The sequence below is a fragment of the Thunnus maccoyii genome, chromosome 17 (genome assembly GCF_910596095.1).
Source record: "Thunnus maccoyii chromosome 17, fThuMac1.1, whole genome shotgun sequence".
Taxonomy (NCBI): Eukaryota; Metazoa; Chordata; class Actinopteri; order Scombriformes; family Scombridae; genus Thunnus; species Thunnus maccoyii.
The window spans coordinates 7687985-7714742 of record NC_056549.1 but is presented as its reverse complement, the minus strand read 5'-3'; the positions used below and the strand labels follow the sequence as shown (position 1 = coordinate 7714742).

Below are 26758 nucleotides of genomic sequence, written 5' to 3'. Positions count from 1 at the left end.
CAAAAATGAGGAGACAGGTGTGTGCTGGTGGATGTACACTTGCCTGCGCATGTGGGTATTCATCTCTTTTTTTTTTCTTTTTTTTTTTTTTACCGCAAGCACTTTGGTCAAAGTATTCCAAAAGTCTGTAAAGGTAGATGCAGTCAGGCGGCTTGTATAGTTTGTAATGGGATTAACTCTGAGGGCTGACTTTACTCAGAATTTCATTTATCCCATTTAACCCTCAGCCCCCTATCCTGCGATCCTTTAATTTCTTTAGTCCACACTACCATAGCCTGTTTTGGTCTTGCTGTTGTCTTTTGCAGCGCTCTCTCACTACATCACTGCTTTCATCACTGGAGATCTCCCATGTCGATATCCCTATGTTATCTGATACTTGCTTCATTTTTTTTTTTTTGTTGTTGCCTTTAAAACACCGATCCGTCCCGTATGAGCTCCTGTGCGACTTTCAGAAGCAATTTACATATCTGGCATGAAATCGAACAGCTGAAATAAGACACAAGTGGAAAGAGGAGTGGGTAGATATTTCTTGGCCGGTATCCATAAAGTGCAAAGATTGCTAATCTGCTTGCGTAGCCCATTCCATTTCTTCCTTGAGAAAAAGGGGCATCCATCAATGCTTTTTAAACCACACATAGAATTTTACTGGCATTTAAATTCATGACTTAAAGTTGACCCACCAGCGGAAAATATCAGGGTGAGTGAGAGAAAGAGAAGAAAATAAGGCAAAGTGCCACAATAATTCTTGGCATTGATCCTCTATTGAACAAGCAAAGTTTTCTCAAGGCAGCTTGAGTCTGAGTTGATCCCATCGCAGAGAGAGCGTGCTCTGGCTTTTCACGCTTTTCATTTTCTACTTGAAAGAGGTGCAGTTATGAGGCTACTTTGATCCCTTACAATTGGAAGAGACTTCCATTTGTACAGAATCAGACAGTAAGCCCTCTGGAATCCTATAGGCTGGTAGTCATTTCTTCGAAGCACAACACAAAATAATCTTTGAAAACAATCAAAGAACGGGGATTAGGGTGCGCTTAAAGATGATCAATGTCTTCGTACAGAACAACTTCAGATGATTGTATCGTCCTGATAGCCAATGATTGGGTGCCACTCTTGACTCACACAAACCAAACAAGTGATGAGAGATGGGCCTAATCCCTTGTTGAGTCTGATGAGGTCATTGGAAAATATAGTTTCATGACTGATTGAAAGTGTTCCCGTGTATGAATGCTTCATGCTGTTACATGTTTGCTACTTGTTCTAAGAATAAATGGTTAGAAAATGTTAATAGTTGCGCAGAGTTTGGTTGCTCCTATGTAAACCCTGCAAGTACGTGTACAGTCTTTAAATGTGAATGTATGTCTATGTATGACAGTGAGCCCCTTGACATAGGAAGAGCAGCGTGTAACCTGTCTGCAGGACACTGGCTGACCTGCAGCCAGAGGCACAGGACTAAACCAGACTTCAGTGCTGTCTTGTCTGTCTGGAGATGGCTCTCACTTGGAGGAAATGAGTCTCTGATACACAGGCATTGCTCAAATTCCTCCCCTTGTGTCATTGCCGCAAAAGCAAATAGTGGCTTAGGGGAAAGGATTCTGCCACTGAGTCAACAGATTGTTTGTGTCTTCACAGGCTCAAAGGGAAGGTTTTTAGTATTTTGGAAAAGGTAGGAATTTGAGGAGTAGTTCCATTTAGCTTAACCCTCTTATCGTCAAACCGATGACTTGAATTTTCGATGATCTCTCTCGCTGGAACGGTGCTGTTTCCAAAGTCCCTGGCTTACTGCTTAAACTTTTGAAGGGTGTGTTGTATTTGGAGGTAGATTGTCTGGATTTGTATTCCCAGAATTTGAGTGACTTTTTTTTGGAAATGAGAGCAGACTGTTACTCAAGCCATTGGATTAATTGGTGCATGCATGCTTGGCCTGGGCCCTACCAGTGACCTGGGGTAGATGGGAATTGTCCGTGAGATGGTTGTATGCGAATTAATAAGGGTCAACCCTGGTCTTCCTGGAACTCAGCATGGAGGCCTGGGGGTTTTCACTCCAACACACTATTGTCACATGTTCACAGTAGAGCTGCCTGCAACAATCGATTTAATAATAATTGAGTAATCCAGAGTAGCACTCTTAGTATGTACTTGCAGAATTCCTCCTTGTTTTCAAACCTTAACCTTAAGTTCCTGCTTTGTCTATTCTCCACTGCAAGCAGCACTTTATCCCATGTACTCTACCCAACATACTGATATTTTTTTCTGTAAGAAACCATTCAAATGGAACACCCTGGTAGCCAAATGGTTATTGAGCACGCCACATATCCGCAACATCCCTGATTTGAGTGCGAAAAGGGACCTTTGTTGCACGGCATATCCATCTTTCTCTCTCTTTGTTTCTTGTCAGCCTCTTCCCAGTAACTGTCCAATAAAGACAAAAAGTTCCTTAAAGAATTATCTTAAAAAAAAAAAACAACATTCAGATTTTAAATCAAACCCACACATCAACTGTCTTGGAAGACAAGTATGTTTGCCTAGCTGTTGATTAGGCAAGGCTAATCAATATTGTTTTCTTGTATCTTAGATGTAAAACCTAATTTATTTCTTCATCAAAAATTAATAACATTCCTTTCCTTTTCTTGTAATGCAGACCACATGGGACACATAGTAGACAATTAATATGTGTAGAACAAAAAGCCGTATCTCAAAAAAACAAAACAAAACTGGGAACATGTTATTGATTTTAAAAAGTCATTTTGGTACAAGCTTGCATTACATTCTTGCATTCTTGCCTTGTACATGCCAAGAAGCAAAAATTGGGAAGATTTGAGCAGTTTTTTTCTCCCAAGGCAGGTCTCAATATCATGTTGCCTGAGTGAGAATGCTTTTATTTTTTTGGTTTGAATAATTTAGTTGTCTGCACTTCCACTGTTTCAGACAGGGAGGCTAGGGAGGAACTTTAAGCCATTATGCTGGGTTAAATAGGTCCCTTTGACCTGAGGTCGTTACTCTAAATTGGCTAAAAGTCCCTCGTCTCCTCATCTGTCCATATTTAAACTCCCTCCGTGGCTACCACTCTCTTCATCTTCTCCCTATCGACGCACACCTTGGTAATTGGTGATGTGGACCATATGTTGGTTTTGAATGGCCTTCTGTTCTGCAGAGCCGTCCGACATACTCAAGGACATATCATAACTTTGTTATTATGCTACCTGTCCCTTCCTGTGCTGGCGTCACAGGCAAGGGGATACGGTCTCCTAGTTCTTTCACTTCCTATCAAACCTTCTCATCTCCTCTTCTCTTTACCTGTCAAATCATCACCTCTTCTATCCCCTCCCCTATCCTAGACTCGACTCAATCATGTGGCTGTAATTTGGGTATAATCAGCTTTAGCTAGTGAAAATACGATTTACAGTCTGCAAAGGAATGTCTTCACAGGTGTAAAAAGTGTATGACTGGGTGTAGTTCTGTCAGTGTGTGTAATCTTCACCATTAAGTGACCTCCTCAGACCTTATTAACGGACTGAGGGGACCTGGCAGTGGCGTGACCTTTCAGCTGCAGGGTCAGCGTGTTTAAATAGAGGGGGTAGAGGAAAAGACTTGCAGGTTTAGTGAATATGTGTGTGTGTGTGTGTGTGTTGGTCTGGGTTTTGGTGGTGTTGTTTTGTATATGTGCATTGCAGCCACAAAGCACTGTGGTCTGTCTCCAGGAACTCCTTGTGAACGCATTCTCTGTCTGTTTCTTGTCCTCTCTGCCAATTAAAACATTTTTTTCCTCCATCACTTCTTTTGCAGGCCAGTCTCTGTAGCTGGCAAGCAGTGAATTGCTTGTTTCCAAAAGATTTTCATGGAAAGTTAGCTCTAAGTTTTTTCCTAGGTACAGATGCAGCCATTGTAGAAGTCTTGTTTTCCACATTCTTGTGGCAGCGCTGCTGGTCTGTTGCTCCAGTTGAAGTCTTTGTTAAACAAAGGAGAGACATTGACATTTAATGGTTTCTGATGACATTGTGCATGAAGTGGTGAGCAGGTTTGAGCCTGGTATCAGAATTGAAAAATGCTATAGTATCTTAGTGTTTTCACCTATATTTTGTAGTGTTGTAAGTCATTTTAGACTTCCACATTCATCCATTTTTTGGTCCTAAATGTGATTGTAATGATGCTTAATAAAAGCACCTGTGTCTGATAAATATTATTGTGTCTCTCTGCAGATTTATCTGTTCCTGTGAGGAGTTTAAGAGTCTGAACGCATGAATAGATGCAAAGCATGGTCCATTGTCATCCCAAAGGTAAGACTTGCAACACTTGATTCAAACATGAGTATGGTTTCCACCAAATAGTTGACTTTCCCACCTAACTTGCACCTCTTCAATACTACAATAATGCCCTGTTTTGCAGCAGCATGGTGCTTTATGAAAACAGGCATAAAGAGAAAGGAAATAATAATCAGGTAGAGAAACATGTTTTTGTAAAGACAATTTTAAAGGCAAAATGCAGAAAAATAATCACATTTATAGACCTACGCCTGCAAAACAGTTGGGCAAGAATAATAAAAGACCTGCACCACCTGCAAGGCTGTCATCATCATGCATATTAAAAAATCTGGTTTATCGCATACGGCTATGGACTGTCACTACCAGATGCTTCAACGAAGCACAGACATCCAGTTTAATAATACCTTTCAGCACAGACAGGGGAAAAAGTGGAGTCCGATCACTAATTAATCTGCTCCTGCTGTTTGTGTTTTTTTTGACATTAGCCCGATGACTGCAGACAGCTGACTAGTTAGCGTTAGCTAGCTGTCTACATAGCAGGAACAGACTAAACATAGTAGAATCCACACACTGTTCAGTCGACTCCCATGACTTCACCTCTCAACAAACATATTATTTGTGAATGTTGTAATACCGCAGTTTTCATGACCTTTTTATATGTCATGTAAAAATAAAAATTTGACTGAATGGAATTATTTCAGTAAATGGTGCAACCCTAGTCTGAGTTATTTTGTTACTTGTTGCTTTATGAGTGCAGCTAAGAGAAGGCCACTTTCTGTACTAATACATAGTGAAAGAGAATTTGTTATCATCTTGATGGCTGTTGACTTTGAATGGCCGACTTGATGGATGATGGATTATCTATGCACAGCGTGTGACTTCGCAGGCGTTGCATTGAAAACAGCTTTTACGTCTTTTGTAACCCATATTTGGACCTTAGCCTTGGATATCATTATCCACAACTAAGCTGTAACCCAAGGCTAAACTAAGGCTTCTAATTTGTTTAATTTTTAATTCACTGTAATTACTCATTATGTCTTGATTTTTGATGTTTGTCTGATGTAATGTTATGAAAAAGCCTTTGAAGAAACCTACTGTTGTAAACCCAATGTAAAATCCTCCTTCCTTTTGGTTCAGTGATGTATGGACTAACTTACAATCAGGGTGGCTGACGGAAAAGACAGTATCCCTTAATCACTGTCTCTTAATCACAAACAGCCTAATAATGAAAGCATGTAAGAGAGTAAGGAACTACGGAGCGGTAAAACTCCCGTTCCTGGGCTGGTCTTTTCTTTTTTTTTTTCCACCGTGCCTCTGTCTGGCGAGTCCAGACAAGCCTCTGGTAAAAGGTGAGGATGTTTGTTCTTCACCTCGCTACAACTGGGTCAGTGAATAAGCTAAAGGTGTTTACCTACAGCTCGCAGCTCACAGCGCCCTCACAGACCTTTTGAGATGGATTCATATTACAGGAAGAAGTAGAAAAACATACATATGTCTCTTAACCACTTTTTAACGCCGACGTGTTTTGGATTTAAATCATTTAATTCTACCCCTTTCACAAAAACATGCTTGTCGGATGATTTGTGGTTACTGCAATGTGTGATGGTGTATGACTGTTCACAAATTATCCCCACCAAGAAAAATATTATCAACAGTTCAGGGTGAACTCTGTTCCTTTTGCCTCTTCCAACACATGACTTCATGCTGAAGTATAAATTTAAGCTCAGTGCAGTCTTGCATGTACAGGTAGTCACGAGCGCACCCACACACACACTCACACACACACACACACACACACACACACACACACACACACACACACATCTCTCTCTCACACTCACTCAATCTGTCTTTCTGGTTCGCTTTGCCCTGACCTGCTGAAAGGCTTTCAGGGCCGTGTCAGTCAGCCAACAGCTCTCTCTGTTCAGAATCTTGGCAGGTTCAAGTTGGACGCCAGTCTGTCCTCTCTCCTCATTCCTTCACATTGGCTGCCTTGTCATGTTCAAATGTAGCAAAGACAAACAGTTATGTGTGTGTTTGTGTTTGCGCCTATGCATAAAATTGGTGCATTTACTGTATTTCTTCAGCAACATGTGTATATGTTTGCGAGCGTACATGTGCAAAGGCTTCACTCCGTCATGTGTGCGTGCATGGATTCATTTATTATTGTGTGTGTGTGTGTGTGTGTGTGTGTGTGTGTGTGTGTGTGTGTGTGTGTGTGTGTAATCATGGGTGAATTTGGAGCACAGCTAAAAGAGCAGCTGTGGCTGCTTTGTAACATGGACTGCGTCTGTTGTTGATTGTGCTGGACTGGAGGCTTCAGCGCTGCCCAGCCCAGCTTCTCCTGCCTGCAGCTGCTTGGACTCTCCCTCTAATAGCTAGACTTCAGAGGCTTTGAAAAGCTTTTTAGAGCCCTGGAGGAAGTAAACACTGACCTTAGTCCAGGGCTAACTCCATTCAAGCCAGGCCACAGAGTGGAAATCTGCAAATAATAATGGTTAATTATTTAATTTTTTGGATGACATGCGGTGCTCTGCAGGTTTTGCTGAAATATTGGCTGTATTTAGACTTAACTTGAATCATTTTTCCTCTGCATGTGTTCTACTGTTCGAGTGTCATCATTTCCTAGAGGAAATTGTGGTCATAATCAAGTAGACCAAAATTATAGTGGTGGTTACACGAGGGAAGTAATTTGAGGTACTTGGTAAAAACTAAAAATAAAGGTTTTCAACAAATTCTACTAGCGTTAGTGGGGATTAGTAGAAGTCAACTCGTAGGGACGTGACGCTGTATCGGCACCGATACTGACCTTTTATCGGTGCTTGATGGGACCGATCCACATTGAAAACAGTGTCTTTGGCGATGTCAGTTTGAAATTCAGTGTTTCTGTCATTGATTATACATTCATTCAGTCACGGTGGGCCGCCCGCTCGTAGTGCCACGCCGTCCTGTGGTCTCATGTTACTTTACATAAAGATGATTCCAAAAAGTTCAATGCAGTGAGACAGATTTTTAAATTTAGGAAAAGTGGATGCTGGTATCACTGGTATCGATATTCGGTATCGGCAGAAAACCTGAATTGAGGTATGGGAATCTGTAGTGGGAGCAAAAAGTTGGATTTGTGCATCCTGTCTTGTATGTATAAGCATCTCCTTGAGGGGTCACCAGGGAATAAAAAGTCTACAAATATCTTCTAGAAATGCTCCTCATGCTGGTTAAACGCTAACTGCAACCAGAGCCCAACCAATAAGTCAATCAATATATCAGAATAGTATTATCTTATTGCAAATGTGTCAGTATCAGCATACAAACTGGCTGATTAGTAACAAATAATTGCAGTACAGAAAGGATAAAGACATGTTTGAAGCTGTTTAGAAACAGTGACACCATTACATCATTTGTCAACCAAGGTTACTTTTCAGATATAAAATGTGCTCAGTATATATCTCAGTCACAATTCCTTAATAACCATATGAAGGGGTTCCTTATCAAAAATGTTTATATTACATGTTTATAATTTTAAAAATGGCCGATATATTGTTGTTTAAAAACTCAAATATTGTTAATATCGGCCTCAAAAATCCAATATCAGTCAGGCTGTACCTTCAGGGGTGGACTGGAGATAAAAATCAGACCAGCTGTCACAAGTGTCACAACACCAGCTGAGGTGTTGAATGTGCAAATGCAAAGGAAGGTGAAGAGAGAGAGAGGACATGGGCCAGCTTTTATAGGTGAACCATATAAGCTGATGACCCTCCACTGTCCACAATGTCTTGCCTGCTGAGCTTGACAAGGGCAGCCTCTTAGAAAGAAGGGGGGGCAAATATATCACACTTTACTCACATAAAATACTTACTTATACAAAATACTTACAAAAGCATTTGGTTGCTTCTATTTCTCACGGGTTCAACTTCTTTTCTCTGAGCTTTTCAGCTTTCCATCTTCTACCTTTTTAAGTTTTATTCATGCTCACTGCTCACTTAGTGTGTTAAAACAATGTTTAAAGATACTTCCAAAGAAACAGTAAAGGGGAGGGCAGAGTTGGTGGTCTCAGCAGGTAACCAATCATGATTGGCTTTTGGAGGGAGACAAACATAGAGAAGATGAGAGGCACCCAGATTGATTGATCGACAAACCCACAGGAAGGCGGCTAGACAGAAAGTGAAAAGCATTTAGGACGGATTTCATGATTTATACTAATGGTTCTGAGCTCGCTGACTCAAACAAGTATAGCAATAACGAGCGACTGATCCACCCTCCCTATTCTCCGCCAGCAGCTGTGTTGACTGTCTCATGCATGGGAACCCATGATTACTAGGCTGACTGTACATTTGGGCTGAGCCTGGCTGCCAGCTCATTGTGCCTCCCTCTCCAACGCACACACACACAAAACATAGCCTCCTTAACTTTGATCGTGGAGAGTTGTAAACGACTGCTGCTCCACCATCCAAGGCCTCAGGTTATCCACCAGGCTTTATTAGCCTAATGAACGGTTTGAGGATGTTTATCTATACCACAGTACGTCTGTCTGAAGACGCCTCTGGCAGCCGTTTCATGTCCAAAAACCTCATGTTGACAGACAATCGCATGCCGTTTGCTTCATTAGAAGCTTCAACTGCAATGGCTCGGGATGATGTTTTCATTAAAGTTTACGATATGTTTATTCTAATAATCTGTTGTGTTTCTTGATGTGATTGTTAGGGAGGCGTTGGGAAAACACCACTCAGCCTCAGACTCTCATTATTGTCAACCCATGCATATACAAGTAGGCATTTGGGATGAAATATCGTTTCCCAGGAGCCTATGGTGCAACAGTTAAAGAGGTAGACAGTACAAGACATAAAATACACAACATAAAACATAGAGGCATAAACTGAACAAAGTGGAGGGGGGGGGGTTCAGCACTGGGGGGCGGAGAAGAGGCAGCAGGAAGTTAAGGAGCCTGACTGCCTGAGGGAAGAAGCTGTTGCTTGAGTCTTGAAGTTGCACGGCGGGTACACTGTCTTTGGTAGGGTTCTGTGACTGGTGTTAGGGAGGTTTCAATGATCCTCTCAGCTGTCCTCACTATCCGCTGTAGGGATTTCTGGTCACCAATGCTGAAGTTCCCAAACCAGACAATGATACAGTTGGAGAGGATGCTCTCTATGGTCCCTCTGTTGAAGGTCATGAGGATGGGAGGGGAGGAGGCTGGCCTTTTTTAGTTTCCGAAGGAAGTGGAGACCTTGCTGGGCTTTCTCGGTGATGGTGGTGGTGTTTTGTGTCCAGGTGAGGTCTTGCATGATCTGCACTCCTAGGAACTTGATGCTTTTTGACTGTCTCTACAGCAGAGCCATCAATGTTCAATAGAGTGTGAGTGGTGCAGTTCATCCTGAAGTCGACAATCATCTCTTTTGTTTTGTCAACATTTTGAGACAGATTGTTGTTGTGGCACCAGTCTACCAGCCGTTCGACCTCAGTTCTGTATGCGGACTCATGATTGTTGCTGATAAACCCCACCACTGTTGTGTCAACTGCAAACTTGATGATACAGTTTGAGCCATGCTGTGCAGTCTTGGGTCATCAGGGTGAACGGCAGTGGACTGAGCACGCAGCCTTGGGGAGTGCCAGTGCTCAGTTTGGTGACCCTGGAGGTGTTGTTTCCTAAGCTAACAGACTGAGGCCTGTCAGTCAGGATCCAGTTGCAGAGTAAGGTCTTCATGACTAGCTGTGAGATGATTGTGTTAAAGTTTATGAACAGCATTCTGGGTTAATTGTCCTTTCTGTCCAGGTGGGAGAGAATCAGGTGGCGGGCAGTTGAGATTGCACCACCAGTTGTCCGGTAGATGAATTTCAGTGGGTTGAGTTGTTCCGGGAGTTGGGACTTCAGTCTCTCAGCACCAGCCTCTCAAAGCACTTTGCGATGATCTGCGTGAGTGCTACAGGCCGGTAGTCATTGAGACAGGACACAGTTGATTTCTTTGGCACTGGGGTGATCTTGGTTCAGCTTTGAGGCAGACGGGAACAACGGCTGTGCTCAGGGATCTGCCAGCTGGTCAGCACACGCTCTGAGTGCTCGACCAGGTATGGTGTCTGGTCCAGCAGCGTTGCTTGGGTTGACTCTGCATAGAGTCCTCCTGACGTCAGCTGCAGATAGACAGAGGCTCTGGTCATTTGGCAGAGGTGTTCTTCGCAGGTTTGTTGTTCTGTGCCTCAAAGCTTATATAGAAGTCATTCAGCGCATCAGGCCGGAGAAGGAGGCTTAGCTGCTACTAATCTGGGGTGTTTGTTTGTAGTCAGTGATGGCTTAAATTCCCTACAACTCCTTGATATAACAAGACACAGGTGTATTGAAATGACATCAGTGCATAAACTCAGTTGGAGGTGGCTCTCCTGCCAAAATATGATTTTACTTGAAATGTTTCCATGATGTGATTTATGATCAACCTTGCTTGGAATAATGGAACCAAATATTAACATCGGGGGACAATAAATGTGATGAAAAACTGCTAATGTCAAAACATTTTGGAGGACTGAGTTAGTGGTTGGTGATCAGTAACAGATGCTTTTAAAAATCTCAGACTCGGTTTTCCAAAGATTTGAAACTTGTTGAAATGGAGTTATGGCTGTTAAGCTTTGATTTAACCCATTTAAATGAGCAAAATAACTATATTTCTGCCTTGTCAGCATTCAAGATAAAAAACATTCTGTAATTAATCTCTCAAAGCTCAATTTGTTGCAATGGATGTGTGACATGTCCAAAGAGAAAATAACCAAAACCCTACAATAATTACCGGTACTGTATTACAAGCATATCAGAGCATTTCCTGCATGTTATATAATAGAATAAAATATGTGAACCATAATCCATCTGGCTTGATAGTCATGAGGTTATTAGAGGGAAAAAAGTACAGTATGCTCATTGAATGGAGGTTTAATAAAGCGGATGGAATCATCAGCGTCTCAACTACAGATGCCTACATATTCATTCTGTTATTGGATATTAGACTCATACCAGATGCTGTATTCAGCCAAGTTGTTGCAGAGAGTTATTATGCACATTAATGGTTATATAATACATATTGTAATGCAAGCCTCCTTTCTTGTATGTCCCTCTGGGACATAAGACCATTTCACCAGTGGGCTCAGGTATAAAGTAAAGAGTGACGACATCTCCAAACGTCTCTTCACTAAAATCCTCCATCGCTGCTGTCCTCCATCTTTCCTGTAGCACTGAAGTGACCTTTAAATTAGGATGGTATCATTTTTTGAAAGATTCAATGCAAATGAGGAGAAAAACATGAAATGCCTCAGAAACAGATGTGGTTTTGAAACTAGATAAGTGATATTTGTATCAAAATAAGATATACTTTATTGTCTCTTTATGGAATTTTTTCTTGGGTTCAGCAGTACTGCATCACAAAACATTTAGCCCCCAACAAGACCAGTGACATGGATAAAACCGCTACAGCTTATAAAACCAGGAAAATAATATTGCACCAGCACCAACAACTTAAGTATTGCACATACTAGTGATGCTAGTTTACACCATCTGTAAAGTGCTCTGTGACTATATAACGCTCACCAACACAGCGTTTAATTGCTGCTGTTTAAAGTCTTAATGGATAATGGGACAAATTAGTTTTTATAACGGTTCAGCCTGCATTTTGGAACCTCTGAACTGTCGGCCAGAAGGTAAATGCTCGTGTGCAGAATGGAGAATGTGGGAGGAATCATTAATTATTTTCTGTGCCTCTCTAAGTGCAGACTGCTCATACATAACCTGGAGAAAATACTGTTCTTTCCTCCCTATAACCTTCATAGCGGTCTGCACAAGAAGAGTGAGCTCGGATTGTAGTTGAGTTGACAGGTTACCATACCGTGCTTGAATACCAAACCTGATTAAACACTCTTAAGATTGACTGATACAACAGAAACACAGCACAGCTCAGCCTTCTTAAAAAGCACAGCCTCTGCTGTAGCTGGAGAACAAAGACTTTCGACGTGGGCATGCCAGGTAAGAGAGTTATCAATGTGGACACCAAAGTATTTATAAGAACCTGACCTGATTAATGGGAGTGTTATAATAAGGTGATGTCCAATGTCAAAGTGGTACAATGATGTATCCTTGTCTTTGTGTAGTAGCCCCAGGTCAGAGAATTTCAGAGGTAGTTGGACGAGTTTCTCATTTCTATACAATGTGAAGAGAACTGGGGATCAGGGCTACTTCTAAACTCAGTGTCCACCAAAGTAACACCAACTCACTTTGCACTGCTTCATTTGAATAAACCTCCCACCTGTGCCTTACATATGAAAGAGGGCCTTATCAGATTTTAAAAAGCCTTAATCAATGTAACCATTCGCCTACCTGGATGCTGAATCTGAGTCATAAACGGGGAGGAAAAAATAGATTTGAACTCCTCACCTGCAGTTATGAACAAAGCCTTGGCTTGAAGGTTGAATACATTGACTCCCACATTACTGTCTTTATAAAAGCCCTTTGATACAGTAGCTCACAGACAGAAACACTCCCTCCATTGGATCAACCAAAGTCTGAAAACTATAGTCTTCCCTCATAGATCGGCAGTATTCAGTTTCACCGGTCTCATGTATAATTCAGCTCATAGTCTGAGAAACGTTTGCTTTGAGTTCACCAACTCTCTGTTCATTTCCAAGCCTCTCCCTGACAGGAAACAGATCTTATAACCGGGGGAACGGGAGAGGAAATGATAAATGAAGGAAAGGCACGGACACACAGCTTCAGATCAATGCAAATCTGAGATCTGTTTATTGTTATAGGTGCTGAGGTTTTGTTAGAGAAAGACCGGCCTTGATCGCAGTAGTAGGAAGCCCGACCCCTGTGCATCTGTGTTTGACACCTGGATGACCGTCCCGATGTGTCAGTGTGTAAATGAAAGATAGTTTTTATTGTAACAGATATCCAAACACGCCTAGTTTTTTTTTCTGTGATTAAAGCTTCCTTTTCCTCCTCATTGGCTTGTAATAGGGAGCTTGTTTCTTTGCTCTGCTGGGGATAGTGGGGACACCTCGGGGGAGGTTAGGAGGTCCGGTTGAGGTCTAGAGCTTTGACCTTAAAGCCCAGGATAGTGAGGATTTACTCATGTTCTTTCTAACTGGATTTCCCACAGACCACTACCAGCAGCGCTTCTTTTTTTTTTTTTTCATTTCGTAAAGAACTGTAACTAAACAAATATTGCTTCTTTGACATAGACAATTTGAATTTGGCTGCCCCTGGAAAGCTCTTTTTTGTTCTGCCTTGAAAAAAAATGACTATTGGATTTCTTTTGTTGAGAAGTGGTTAAGTGGCGAGATAAAGCCTGGAGGGACATGTGTATTCATAACACCAGTGCCTCTTTTCTTTTAGTCCGCATTGTCTGGTGTTGTGGATCCTCTTTGCTCTATTGTCTTGTGAGTTCCACTGGTGGTCTGTCATGTAAACAGCTCTCAAAGGGGAACCTCTTCCACTCTCCTTTTCAAAAGCGCTCTCTTCTTTTTTTTTTTTTTTTTTTCTGGGCCTGTGTCTTTTTCTGTGGTCGTCTTCTTGACTGTCTGCTTGTCTCTTCTCCCCATCCCCTGTCTTTCTGTTTCTCCATCTCCATCAAACACCCACACACACACAAACATCTCCGTTCTGACCAGTACTGACAGTGGATGTGTCCCAGTGCAAAGCTAGTAGTGTATTGGGGTTTTAGGTGCCAGTGGGGAAGGAAGGACCCTGCTGACTTGTCAGCGTCTCTGACCCCTCCGTCACAATGGGTTCCCTCTCCCCTCCCACTCATTTCCCTGCCAAGCTGGGAAGAGTAAATATTTATCAGCCCCCACAACAATGGCCAGCTCGGAGGAGAAAGAGACTTTGACCAGAGCTCATGCAAGGCCTGTAGGCAAGGCTGGTGTCAGTCGGGGCCTAAAGATGGGTTGCAGGAAGATTAAGATGAAGCCTGAAGAATTATTTTGGAGACGTACATTCCAGTTAGTGGTTCTGTTACACTGCCACTTTGAATTTGGCTGAATGCAAGACTGGGTTAAAAGACAAGTTTGTTTACACAGAAGACTGCAAATTTGGTTTTTGGTTGAATGTCAGTGCAAACCTGAATCTTAAGAAACAATGTTGAAACTAAGAATTACACTATAATTCAAATGACTTCAAATTATATTTGGTATCTGAAGCATTTATCATTTTTACTCTTTAGGATGAATGCCTCATTACTGAATGTACTGTTTAGACATAAATGAAGTGTTTGCTATTCTGCACATTTACAATCACATTGCTAATAAGCATTAGTTAGTTAATGTAGTGGAGTGTGTACAAACATCCACTCTGTTTGGTTACTAATGAGAGGAAAACTGAGCCGAAGTGAAGTCATTGTAATGCATTGCTTTATTAACAAGACTAAAAGTCTACAGCCATGCTAGCAGCTCAGTGAGGCTGTACTTATGCACCGTGGTAGCAAAATGCTAATATCGACATGCTAACATGCTCACAATGACAATGCTGGCATGCTGATGTTTGGCAGGTATACTGTTTACCACGTTCACCATCTCACCTCGGCGTGTTAGCATGCTAACATTCGCTACTTAGCTCTAAACACAAAGCACAGCTGAGGCTGACGGGAATGTCAGTAGTCTTGCAGGTAAACTAAAGTCTTGAACAAAGTAAGATTTCAACCACATGATGGTTCTGGCTGAAGTCTTTAGGATTCATTGTCTGGCATGTCTGTATAAAATGATATGCCCGTCAATGTCATACAGTAGATGTTGAGATATTTCACTGGATAAGAGAAAACATTGCCCTGCTGGTGGCACAAGAGGAAAAGTCAGTCAATCACCAGTGTCAGCAGGATACATCCCCCGGAGACGATGAATGCCTTTGTAAAATTTCATGGCAATCCATCCAACAGTTGTTGAAATATTTAAGAACAGAGTAGACAACTCTCTCTACTCCCTGCCCTTCAGACACATTCCTTTTCTTTCTCTCCCCTGCTCTCCTTCGCTCAGGGAGATTCATGTGTATCAAGCCTCACCACAGTGCATCACAATTAATAGCCACGTGTCAAGGAGATGGGCCTGGCTGTAGCTGTATGGAAACAGACGGTGATGAAGAGCGTCTTTGTTATCCTGTGTCCACGTGCCAACGCCGTCCGAATGACATTAACGGCCCGAAGGTCAGGCGACCGCAGCGGATAGATGTCAGATAGCCGGACGATAGATTGTTGAACAGTACATGTGTAAGTAGAAAAAACAATTATAAGAGGACAAAGGCTATACTAAAAGATGGTTAAAAAAATGGTAATGTGCAGCATTTAACATGTGTTTAGGCAGCAATAATAGTTACATCTGTAAAAAGATGAAGCAGAAATATTTCAAATCTATTCAGCACATGTCATGTAATATACAATCAGGGAAACACCTGCTTAAATGACTAACGCAGAGTGTATTACAAGCAGGTGCTTCCGCATATGTTCACTTTCTGGGATAATTAGGCAGTTAAACATTCCTTATGGTCATGTACTGTATAGAAATGTTGGATGGACTCAGTTGCTAAATATTTCAGCTGTTGTGGCTCAAAGAAGACTTTGCTTAACCTTCTGATCTTGCAGTAGGAACGAAAGACTGACGTCATGTAGCCGAGTCTGAAAGAAACAGAAACTTGGAAGTCGATGGGAGTTGGGATGTCTGTATTTTTTTTTTTTTTTTTAGAATACTAAGGACACTAGTCAGTCTATTTTATGAGCAGGAAGTTTCATCCAGAGCAAACTGCGGTCACGCTGCAGTTCAAAATCCCCCATAGTATAACAGTCTTTCGCAAGGGAAGTGTTGCAGGAAAAAACTGACACTTTTCAGTACTGATGTAATGCTGCACCACAAAATCATTAAACATGTGCACTTTCTACTCCTCGGAATGAGATGTGTGCCCATAATTTTTGTGTTATCTTAACTCTTACCTGTGATGAAGCAATTTCACACACTTCCTTATGTTCTTAGCTAATGAGAATACTCCACACAGTCTGCAAATCAACAGGTTTTTTTTTTTTTTTTTACAAAGCCGGCAACCAAATCAAATCGAGCACATTAGCTTGCTGGCACGCTCTGCCTCTCTGTAGGCCTGAATAATTGGTCCAATAAGATTAGTTTTGGCCGTGATCCATAATGAGATACTAACATGTCAGATATGGTGTGAAATGGCGGGGGGGCAGGGGGGAGGGGTTGGCGGAGACGAGGCTGGTGCCTGCCAGAGAGCTGTATGTTTATGAGACACTTGACTTCAACTCTGTGGTTTTAAGGCTCTGTGTGTTGGAGAGCACGTTAATTGGATGTGGTTAGATGTTTGTGTACGTTTTTATGCTTCTATGCGTACAAATTTCTGGCTTCGATGGGGTGACTCCTGTACATGCGAAGTTACACGTTTTATGGAAAACCTATAACTGTAACAATAGAGATGTGCTGATACCAGTTTTACACCATCGGGAGTGTTGAGTAATTCTGACAAGGGATTATTTATGATGTAGGAAGTATATTTTTTTCTTAATTTTTTGCTACACTGATTATAGCAGCCTAATAGACATATTAGACATATTTAAAAGGACACCAAGTGCACTCAACATTTCATCCAGGGAAGCCAAGGCCCAGTTGTTAAGATAGAGATTTCTATTTAAAGCACATGTAATTCAAACACTGATACAAAAAAAAAAAAAAAAATCCACATTGACTAATAAAAGTAAGAGCTCCAGCATAGTCACTCTGAACTTGTATTTGGCGTGTTTCCAAAGGCAACGGGTACAATGACTCCCAATGGGCCGGACAGAAATGATTCAGACAATGGAAACCGAACACAACCGTTGGCACGCTAAAACTTAAAGCCTAATAAAACACAAGCACAATGTCTCAAGTTAAAAGATGAATGGAGAGATTACACTTTTCTAATATCGATGAGGTTCTTTCTTTCTCTTTTCAAAAAAAAAAGCGACTCAAACTAAAAATCTTCACCATATTAAAATAGATTACCAGTACTCCCTTTGTAATCAGTGCTACCTCAAAAGATGCTACAGGTGCCAATCAGGTGCTTTCTAATGAGTCAACACAGACACGATGAATCAGACCAATAAATAAGATAATCATTCATGCCCGTTTGTTAAGGATGCACGTACCTGTGACAATTATACGCAATTTAGCATGAACGGGAAAAGCGCAATTACCATATGCATTAGTATAATGGTTTTGGCACGTTGTGAATGAAATCGAAGCTGTACAATGTGGAAAACATCATCAACAAACAGTCTTGGCAGACGCTTGTGCATTCAGAGATCAGATTCAGGAGGATATATTTCTTTCCAAGGCTCCTGGAAGTGATTCATGCTGCAATCGGTCTATCTACCCCATTGTAGAAATAGTATACAGCAGGTAATTCGGAAATATGCACTCGAAGCGATGATGTAAGAGAAACACCGACGGTCATGTGATGTTAACTGAAGTGCAGGCGATGCTATATTGAGTGCATTGTTCTGACCGGAGGCCTGACCAACAATTTCCGTTTCAGTCGTGCTGTCCAGTCAGCTTAAGACTTTACAGAGCTGGATCAGCATCATCAAAACTACAGATAGCACCGGTGTACCTCTGGTCCTCCTATTATTATGCCTTTTAGGCTCTCCCAAAAGGCATAATGACCTGAAGCATGATGTAATTCCATAAGCCTGTCACTAATAATTTCCCCTTCATATTTAATGACTGTGAGATTAATGCCAGACCAGGACTGGGCCTCCGTCATTTGCAGGGCGTGGAGTGTTTTTTTCCCCCTCGTCTGCTTTTATAGCAATTTTACACTGTTTATAAATATTTATGGACATATACAGACAGCTAATAAAGTCAGCATTGGCGAAAGGAAACCGGACAACTTTCCACTTATTTTCATTTTTTGAGCATTACAGTTCCCCTCTGCCGCCCCGCTCCCTCGTGCCAAAAAGCTGTACCCACCATTTGACTCATGATAATAACAACTTGTTTTCTCACACAAGAAAGAAAAGAAAAATTGCACGCGGGTCTTTAGTCCAATAAGTCTGCGTGAACATGCCCCGGCTGAGACAAACATACCCTCATGTGTGTCCGCGGCTCATGTCTGTCTCTGCAGGTGGTGGCACGGACGGACGAGGTTGGGTGGAGGGACGTCGTGCTGACAAATACACACCTGTACACGCCCGCACATATTCACACAGTCATCTTGCACACACACACACACACACACATACATGCCGCTGTGTCACAAACACCTGTACACACACAGACACCTGCAGGCTCTTTCTTCCCTTGTGGTACTGTATCAGTTTTCCGTTTGATGTGGAGTTTGTTTTTGCTTGTCGGGCCTCAGTGGCCACGAAGCATTCAGATGTTGTGTGAAGTGGACGAGCTGTCACGAGGAGAAAGGGGGCACCGTTATTGTTTCGGTAGAAGGGTTTGTTTACCCTTATAGATGGCATCTTTGATGATTTGAGAGGGATTTCATACAGTAGAGTTAGAAAAACTACCACGACTCTCGCTTTCTGTCATATCGTCTCTCGCCAAGTTTGCACAGATTTTCCAGAAAATCATCAAAAGAAAATGCAAATTAATGCTAGTTTTCTCACACTATTGCTACTCAAATATTAGGAGTCGGGCTCATCATGTTAAACTCTTGGTGGCACTAATTCTTCCGTCTGGTGCCATTAAATCACTGCAGAAGAAAAGGGCGGAAACAGACGGTGTGATTAAGGGCGTTGTCGAACCTATAATTTGTTTGCTCTGGTCCGAATCAGTGGATGAGTTGGTAAAATTGGTGCGTTTTCCCTTTGGCTCGGTTTCTTTTCACACAGCGGAAAATCCAAGCGAACCAAATTGCATCACTGCAAGCTACTCTGTTCATTGGTTAGTTTCGTCTTGAACACAGGAAGAAGGTCCTGGAGTAGCTCCTCTGGCCAAAAACCAACGTTCTTCATTGCACTAGTCCAGGTTTGACCACAATTAATTCTCCGGCTAGCTGCTAGCAACTGTTAAATTCACTCATCTGCGTCCCAGCGTGCAAAGCACACCTGGCTACGGGAGCTGTTCAGCTCAAACTTGCAAAGTACACCTTGTGGTGGGGTCAGATCGAGGTCGGATCACGTTTCCCACCACGAACAAACCGCTCCAGAGTTCATTTTGGATCGGACCAAGACCACATCCTCTAAATGGTCTTGGTATGGTTGTTTTAGTCCTCACTCGAGTACGATTAAGTATGAGTAGGAAAGTACGAATCACACTAAGAGGGGAAAACGAACCAGAGTCCAATTCAGCCGGATAAAAAAAGCACAGGTCTGAAAATGCCGTAAGAGCTCCAGTCAAATCTCAAACAATATAAAACATGATGGAAATATGCCGTTTATGTTTGCTTTATATATATCAGTTTGGAGAACGTTACTGTCTCCTCATTGATCCACACAGATCTGATGTTCGGCTGCCATTATCCATCTATCCAGAGTAGCAAAATCTTGATGTTAATGTCACGTACATCATGTATGTCATGATTCATTTGCTTGTTTCCATTGCACATTTTTATTTTTAACAGCACACCAACTTTTCCACCTTTCACCATACTTTTTTTCCTGCAATATTTCGGCTATTTTTGAATTTCCGGCATTTCCACTCCACTCTTCCTTTTAACTGCTAAATGAAAATGCACAAAAAAACAGGTGGGTGGAAACAACTGTCTGTCTCCACCTTCTCTCTTTCATATTTATTCCTACACACTTCCTACGCACTCCGTCCGCAGCATAGGAGTCATCTGTGTGTGTGTGTGTGTGTGTGTGTGTGTGTGTGTGTGTGTGTGCACATATGTGTGTAAAAGACAGGAGTACATTTATGGGATTATTTCTAGGGTCCATTTGTCAAAACGCACATCCATCATGGAGCCCACTAGTGTCAGACCTGCTGCTTTCCCACCACATCTCTATTACGCTCTGCTGGTACTCCCTTAGACACTCAACACCTGACCCGACACATACACTCACAGAAAAATGCAAGCACACACACACACATTCACACACACGTTTACACACAACAGACTCTCCGGTACACAGACCCAGACGTGAAAGATAAATGAATTCACAAAGATGACCCTGAGTGAGAGACAGTTCACAGCCCTACTCTCAGGAGGAATTCTCCACATTCTTTTTTTTTTTTTTTAAAGTCATTTTCTCATTTTCCATTTACTTCTTTCCCATGCTTTCCTTTTTCACTGATTCACTAAACTGCGTCAGGATCCTAAATGCTTTGCAGGCTTGTTTGTATTCAGTTCCTGCAGTGTGTTTCAGTAATGAGACTGGATTCCACTCTGCTTATTTTTTAGCATTCAACTTTGTCCTTAAATTATCATGAACCAGAACCATGAACTCAGACCGCATCTTTCAGCCGCTCCTCAACTAGAAGGGCTGGGGGTTTTGAGCTGCCTGGACAGCAAGCATCCGCTCTGCTTAAGTGTCCTTGAGCAACACTATGTCCCAGCAGACCTGTAAAAAGGATCATGTCTCCCAGCTGCCCCTGAAGGTTTTCCATAGTGTTTTCCTGTCTCTTATAACCTTGTATCGTCCTGAGATTTTCAGTAGCAGGAGTTTTACTCATCTGGATGATATGGATTATTGCCTTTACTCCTCAGAGCACTGATTATCTTACAGAAATTAAAAGATGGTGCAAGTTCAACTCCTCTAAAACTGTAATAAGATCTGCCTTTACCACTGGATGCCAGTCTTAGCTGTATGTATGCATGCTATTTTCAGTGTATGCGTCCTTTTATTTAATGTGGTTTACTCCTGCCACTTGTGTTTTCAGTGTTTTGTGTCATTTATAATGTCTCTGGAAGCTTTTTTTTTTTGTTTTTTGTCTTGTTAGTCCAGAGCATAAATAAGAAAAAAAAAAAAAAAAAAGGAAAGGGAAAAGAACAAGGCACAAATTATGTGACAGAGGGAGAGATGGAGAGAGGAGGCAACGAGTGAGAGGTGAAACGATCATTGTGTTAGAATGTCAAGTTCGTGTGTGTGTGTGGAGAGGAGAGCAGCTGCAGAGGCCCTGGTTCCCGTCTCGCTGGCGCACACCTCTCCGCAGGGAGCGGGAAGGGCTCCAAGTGCCCCGAGCTGGGCTCTAACTGCCCCCAGAACCAGAGACACCCCTTTCCTAACATACACATGCACACACATATGCGTACATAGCCTACGTTACATGCATGCCTGATACGCTTCAGGGCCTTGTCGCTAGCTCGTTCTCTACCTTATTTCCTCTCCCTTCTGGTATTCTTGGCCCACTGTATCATTTCAGTTCAATTCAGTTCAACAATCTTTATTGGCATGAACATTATGAAAACATTATTATAACAGCATCCAGGAAGAATAGGCTAAAGGGGCACAATTTAGCCTAACAATAGAGTAGTTGCTGGATAAATTATATCTCTCTATTTCTTACATGCACACAGCCCAGCTATCTGGAGCCAGAAAGCCCTTTTAGTGAGTCTATTCAGCTCCCCAGCACTGCACCCCCCGTCCCCCCCCCCCCCCCCCCCCCCCCCCCCCAAACCCTCAGAGGACCCTCCAAGAGCCCACTTGTCCTTCAGTGAGATGACACAGGATGAAGTCACTCCATTTGCCTTGGCACCAGCATGTTTGTTTCAGGCACTGTGGTGATGTGCCAAGGGCTATGTTCTCACAGCAGAGTGTTCTGCCCAGTGCTCCATGAGAGGGACAAGGCCATAAAAACTAAAGTGTCCTCTGTGTAGCACAACAAATTACAGTATAGGACAGATCGTGCCAAACTCAAGCCAGGCAGGAAACTTCTTTTCTTTTGTCTGTCATCCCATGAGGCTAGTACATTGCACAATTGAACTAGATTGCTATTTTACCAGGCAACAATATTACTGCTACTTCTACTACTACAACAGGTACGGTATGGCTTGCAACTGATGGCTGATTAAATGAAATGATTAGATCTTCCAGCATTTGATTGTGGTGCTTTTTAAGGTTTAGTTCTGATGGCTGGTTCCACTTTTTGATCCAGTTCCATGTTGGTAAAAGCCCAGTTCCATGTTGTGAAACTCTTAACAATTTTTTAATCAAATCATTCCCCTGTTTTTCTTTTAGTAGGCTAAGAATCTAGTGGAAAACATCCAGGTAGCTATTTAGCTAAAAGACAAATATGTCTCGAGTCTTATATAGTAGGGTTTCCTGCAGTATTTTATAGTGAAGCTAGTGGCATTGCTCCAGCAATAGTAATATAGTTCTGTTGGTTTGTCCACCACTTTGAAATATTTCAACAACTATGAGATGGATTGTCATAAAATTTTATACGTATATACATGGAGCCCTGAGGATAAATCTTAATGACTTTGGTTCTCCCCTGACCTTTTCTTTTGCACCACCACAACATTCACATTTGGGAAAAAAGGTCTTAACAACTATTGGATGGACTAATGGATTTCCATTTGTACAGATATCCAGAGTGGCCAGATGATAAATCCTCTAACCTTTCCTCTAGTGCCACCAGCAGGTCAGTTTTTTCACATATTCTTTGTTATATCTCAACATCTACAATGGGTGGATCACCATTCATTTTGGTACACACATTCACGGCCCCTTTGGGATGAATTTCAATCGCTTTGGTGATTTCCCAACTTTTCATCTAGCACCACCATCTGGTCTAAATTTCAATTTGTCTGATACTTAGATTTATGAACAGACATTCTCACCAGCCTTAGCCGTACTTGTTTTTAGTGCTTATTAGCGTATGGTAGCATGCTAACCCTCTAAACTATGTAAACACGGTAAACACATCAGCATGTTAGCATCGTCATTGTGAGCATGTTAGCATTTAGCTCAAAGCATCCTGGTACCCACATACAACTACACAGAGCTTCTAGCGTAGCCTCTTAGTCATCCTATGAAATATATAATTAAGCTAATTAAGCTTGAGGGAAAACTAGCATGTACATCACACATCAAAGGCCGCATATTAGTGAGTTAATGTGGGTGCTAAGTGGTGCCCTCTTGGATTCAGATTAAGTAAAATGCTATTGGACCACAGGTGGTAGGTAAAGACAATCAGATGCAGACAATCCCTGAGATCTTGCTAAGTAATTCATGCCAACATGCAACATATACGGCATGTTGGCCTTTTTCTAATGTTTGTTTTTATACTAGCAAGCCTCATTTACTGGAAACAATGGCCTTAACATTGTTAGAGAAAGTGTTTTGGAACATACAGTACTGTAGAAGTAAAAAGTTTGGAACTGACACTTTGAGACAGACTTGCGTAACAGAGTGGGCTCTTGCATTGACACTTCTCAGAATTGTAATAATAACTATAAACTGTGTCTTATTTGTGGTGGTTGCATCTGGGGCGAATAAGATACCAACAGCAACAAAACAGAGAGTCAGTTGTAGAAATGTGTTTTGTGGCGACCCTGTGTGATATTCCTGTGGTCAGACACAAATAACACTATGTATTGTTCGAAAAACACTGCAGTGGATAAGATCTGGCCACTTGATGGAAAACAGTCCCACACAAAACAGTGGAAACAAGCATGTGATGAACATCCTGTGAAGTCAAGTTGAAGCCCGTATATTAAGCTCCCCTGTCTGCGATAAGGTCAGTCGATGTGGAGATCCTCGGAGAGCTGATGATGACTGAGATGGAGAAAGTCCTTTGAAGTGGCCTGGAAGTCAAGGAGAAGTTTTCTAGACTGGCCTTGTCTGCATTCCAGCTGCTGACTGTGGTGACACTTCAGCGACACTTCAGCCTCAGTATTTCTAGTATGTCTGGATATTGTATTAGCAGGATGACAGAGAGAGTGTTTTCTCCCCTCTTCCCCCCTATCTCCTCTCCACCGCTCCCTCCTTCTCACCCCGACGCCCTTTCCATCCTTCTTTCTCACAGCTTGTTCCCTTTATTTCCTCCCTCTCACATCTCCAGCTCTATCTCAGTGTTTCTGACTGCCAAAAGGTTTCTGACAGCAGGATGTGATCTCACACCTCCTCCAACATTTTCAACCACACAAAAAAATGTCATGATATTACCCCCCCTCCCTCTCTTTTTCCTCCCCGAGGCCGTCTAGTCCCCCCACCCTCAGAGGCCCTCAGAGGCCCCCGGAGAAATTTGACACACGGATGCGATCTTTCAAGTTTTATCACGGTTTTTTTTTTTCTCCAGAGCAATGTCGGCCCATTTCTGTGTTAGATTCCTACTGTCAGACATTATTATGCGTTCAGGTATTCAGGCAATTGTTGCTGTTGGCTTAAAATGCCTCAAGCGTTGTTTCAATCGAATTGCTTATGAATATTTTAATATTTTATATGTTTTCCTCCTTTGTCCTGCTCTTAATAGTGTAGACTTCCTGTTCATCCCTGAACGCGAGCACTTTAAGTTTCATAAGTGAGGGGAGTTTTTCAACTAAAATGCAATTTATTTACATACTGTACATTTATATTCACCTACCAAATAACACATTATAAGTACAGCTGAAACTTGGATTGACAGGAAATCAGTTGGAAACCATTTTGACAATTGATTTTAATTGTTCAAGTCAAGTTCCAGCTCTTAAAATGTGCAGTTTTATTCTTTCATGCATAATTTGAAATTAAATATCTTTGGGTTTTAGACCATTGGTCCCATAAAACAAGCTGTTAAATTGTGACAGGTATTTGGATATTATTATTATTTTGTGATGTTTTATAGACTAAAAGATTGATTGAATAAGCGCAAAAATAATCATTTAACAGGTAATAAAATAATTACTAGTTGCAGCCCTAAATATAATGACGCTGATCATTGAGCTATCAATAAGTTTAATGAAAAAAATGATTTTAATTTCATTGATAGACACTTGAGACTAAGATAAAGCTGTTTTTAAGGCGTTTTCAGAGCTTCCTGTCAGGCTGCATGGCCGCAATGAGCTCCGCAATCAGACGCTTAGTACGGCCGTCGTATAGCCTGATAGGCAAAACCCAGGGTAAAAAAGTTCACAAATCACACAGTGCTGCTCACAAAGCTTAGAGGGCTGTTTAGAGAGATTTTAGGAAATGACTGTGACAGAGGAAGTGTGCATTTGCTTCTTGTTGCCAAAAGAAACGATTTTTCATCTAGGCCTAAACACACACACACTGACAATTGCACAGAAAATACTCTTGCTCCCTTCCATGAGGTTGGGAGACGCATGCACAGACACACAAGTGTTTGATGAGAAGGGACAGTGGGTGGGTGGGTGGGTGGGGGGGTTGCTTAGTGTTTGGGCAGTTCCTCAAAGGCTGTACTCATCCTGATGAGCAAACGCTAACTCAAAGAAGAACTCTTTCCCATTAATTCACACACACAAACATCTGTCCACCAAATTCCTCCTAAACAGCCCTTTTGTGTGAATTGTCTGTCTCCTCTCTGTATCATGTCTGTCCATCTGCCTCTCAACCTTCTCGCTTATCTGCTTAAACCCTCTCTCCATTCTGCTAAACTTCCCTGTCGCCCTGTTTGTGTCAAACCAGAGATCAAACCAGGACTCTGTTCAAACAAATTAAGATCTCTTTTCCTTCTCCAACATCTTTTCTCCTCTCTGCTCTTTGCTTTGCAGACACTTTTCGTTTTGCTGTCTTCTTCTTCTGCTGCTACTTGCTAAGGACTTTGCATTTGCATGCCACCTCTCTTCCCTTCTTTATTTTCTCATCTCTTGGTCCATCCCTCCCCTCCCCACTAGTCTCCCACTGAAAGACAACAGACAGAGGAGTTTTGATTGAACTGTGTCTTTTCCCAGACTAGGAAGTTGCTCAGGCACTTAAAAAAAAAAAAAGGGAAGAGTGGGAAGAAAGAGAGGGGTGATGTGTGTTGAGGAACGACAAAGGCTTAGTCGGCCTGCTCCAAAGCCCCTGACACCATGTGAAATCCTTAGGAAAAACAGCCGTAATTAGAAGACTGAGCCTACTTTTTGTGCCAAAAGTGTGCATATTTTAATGTGTTAAAGCAACAGCAGTGAAACAGACCTCTGTTTCTAATTCCCAAACATTGTCTTGTTCCTCTGCCAAATAATAGCAGCTGGCCAGTATTGATTCTTGCGATTCAAAAAAACTTGATGGTACTGTTTTGGTTTGGCTAATGAGAGAGAGGTCTGTAACTTTCCCTTTTACTTTATGCCATGAGTCATAAGAGAACTCTCTTGGTTTTGGATTAATGATTGTGGCAAAGAGTCTGGTACGCATCTGAAAGGCACACTTAACACAGAATCTGTCCTCATCTATTCTTAAAACTCAAGTACTGCTCTGTGAGACCACTTTCCAGAACTAAAACATTTTCCTCCTCAGACACAGTTTACATAAAGTGCTCTCTTTCCCTGATTTCACATCAAATTTAATGTGCAGCATGTATAACACCGGGGGCCAGATGTATAAAACTCTGTGTAGATTCATGACTTAAACTGCGTGTACACACAAAGCCAGAAACATGCATACGATTTCCTTTCATCGGATTTATAAAGC

The 26758-nt window shown here is 41.9% G+C and overlaps 1 protein-coding gene across 3 annotated transcripts in view; it reads left to right on the top strand.

Moving 5' to 3' along the window:
* The window catches only part of disp1 (dispatched homolog 1 (Drosophila)), a 92292-nt gene that overhangs the window by 23868 nt on the left and 41666 nt on the right, over positions 1-26758 (top strand). For all 3 annotated transcript variants that reach the window (XM_042390231.1, XM_042390232.1, XM_042390233.1), the window contains exon 3: positions 4197-4274. The gene's annotated coding sequence lies outside the window, so the exon portion shown is untranslated. The remainder of the gene's footprint in view (positions 1-4196; positions 4275-26758) is intronic.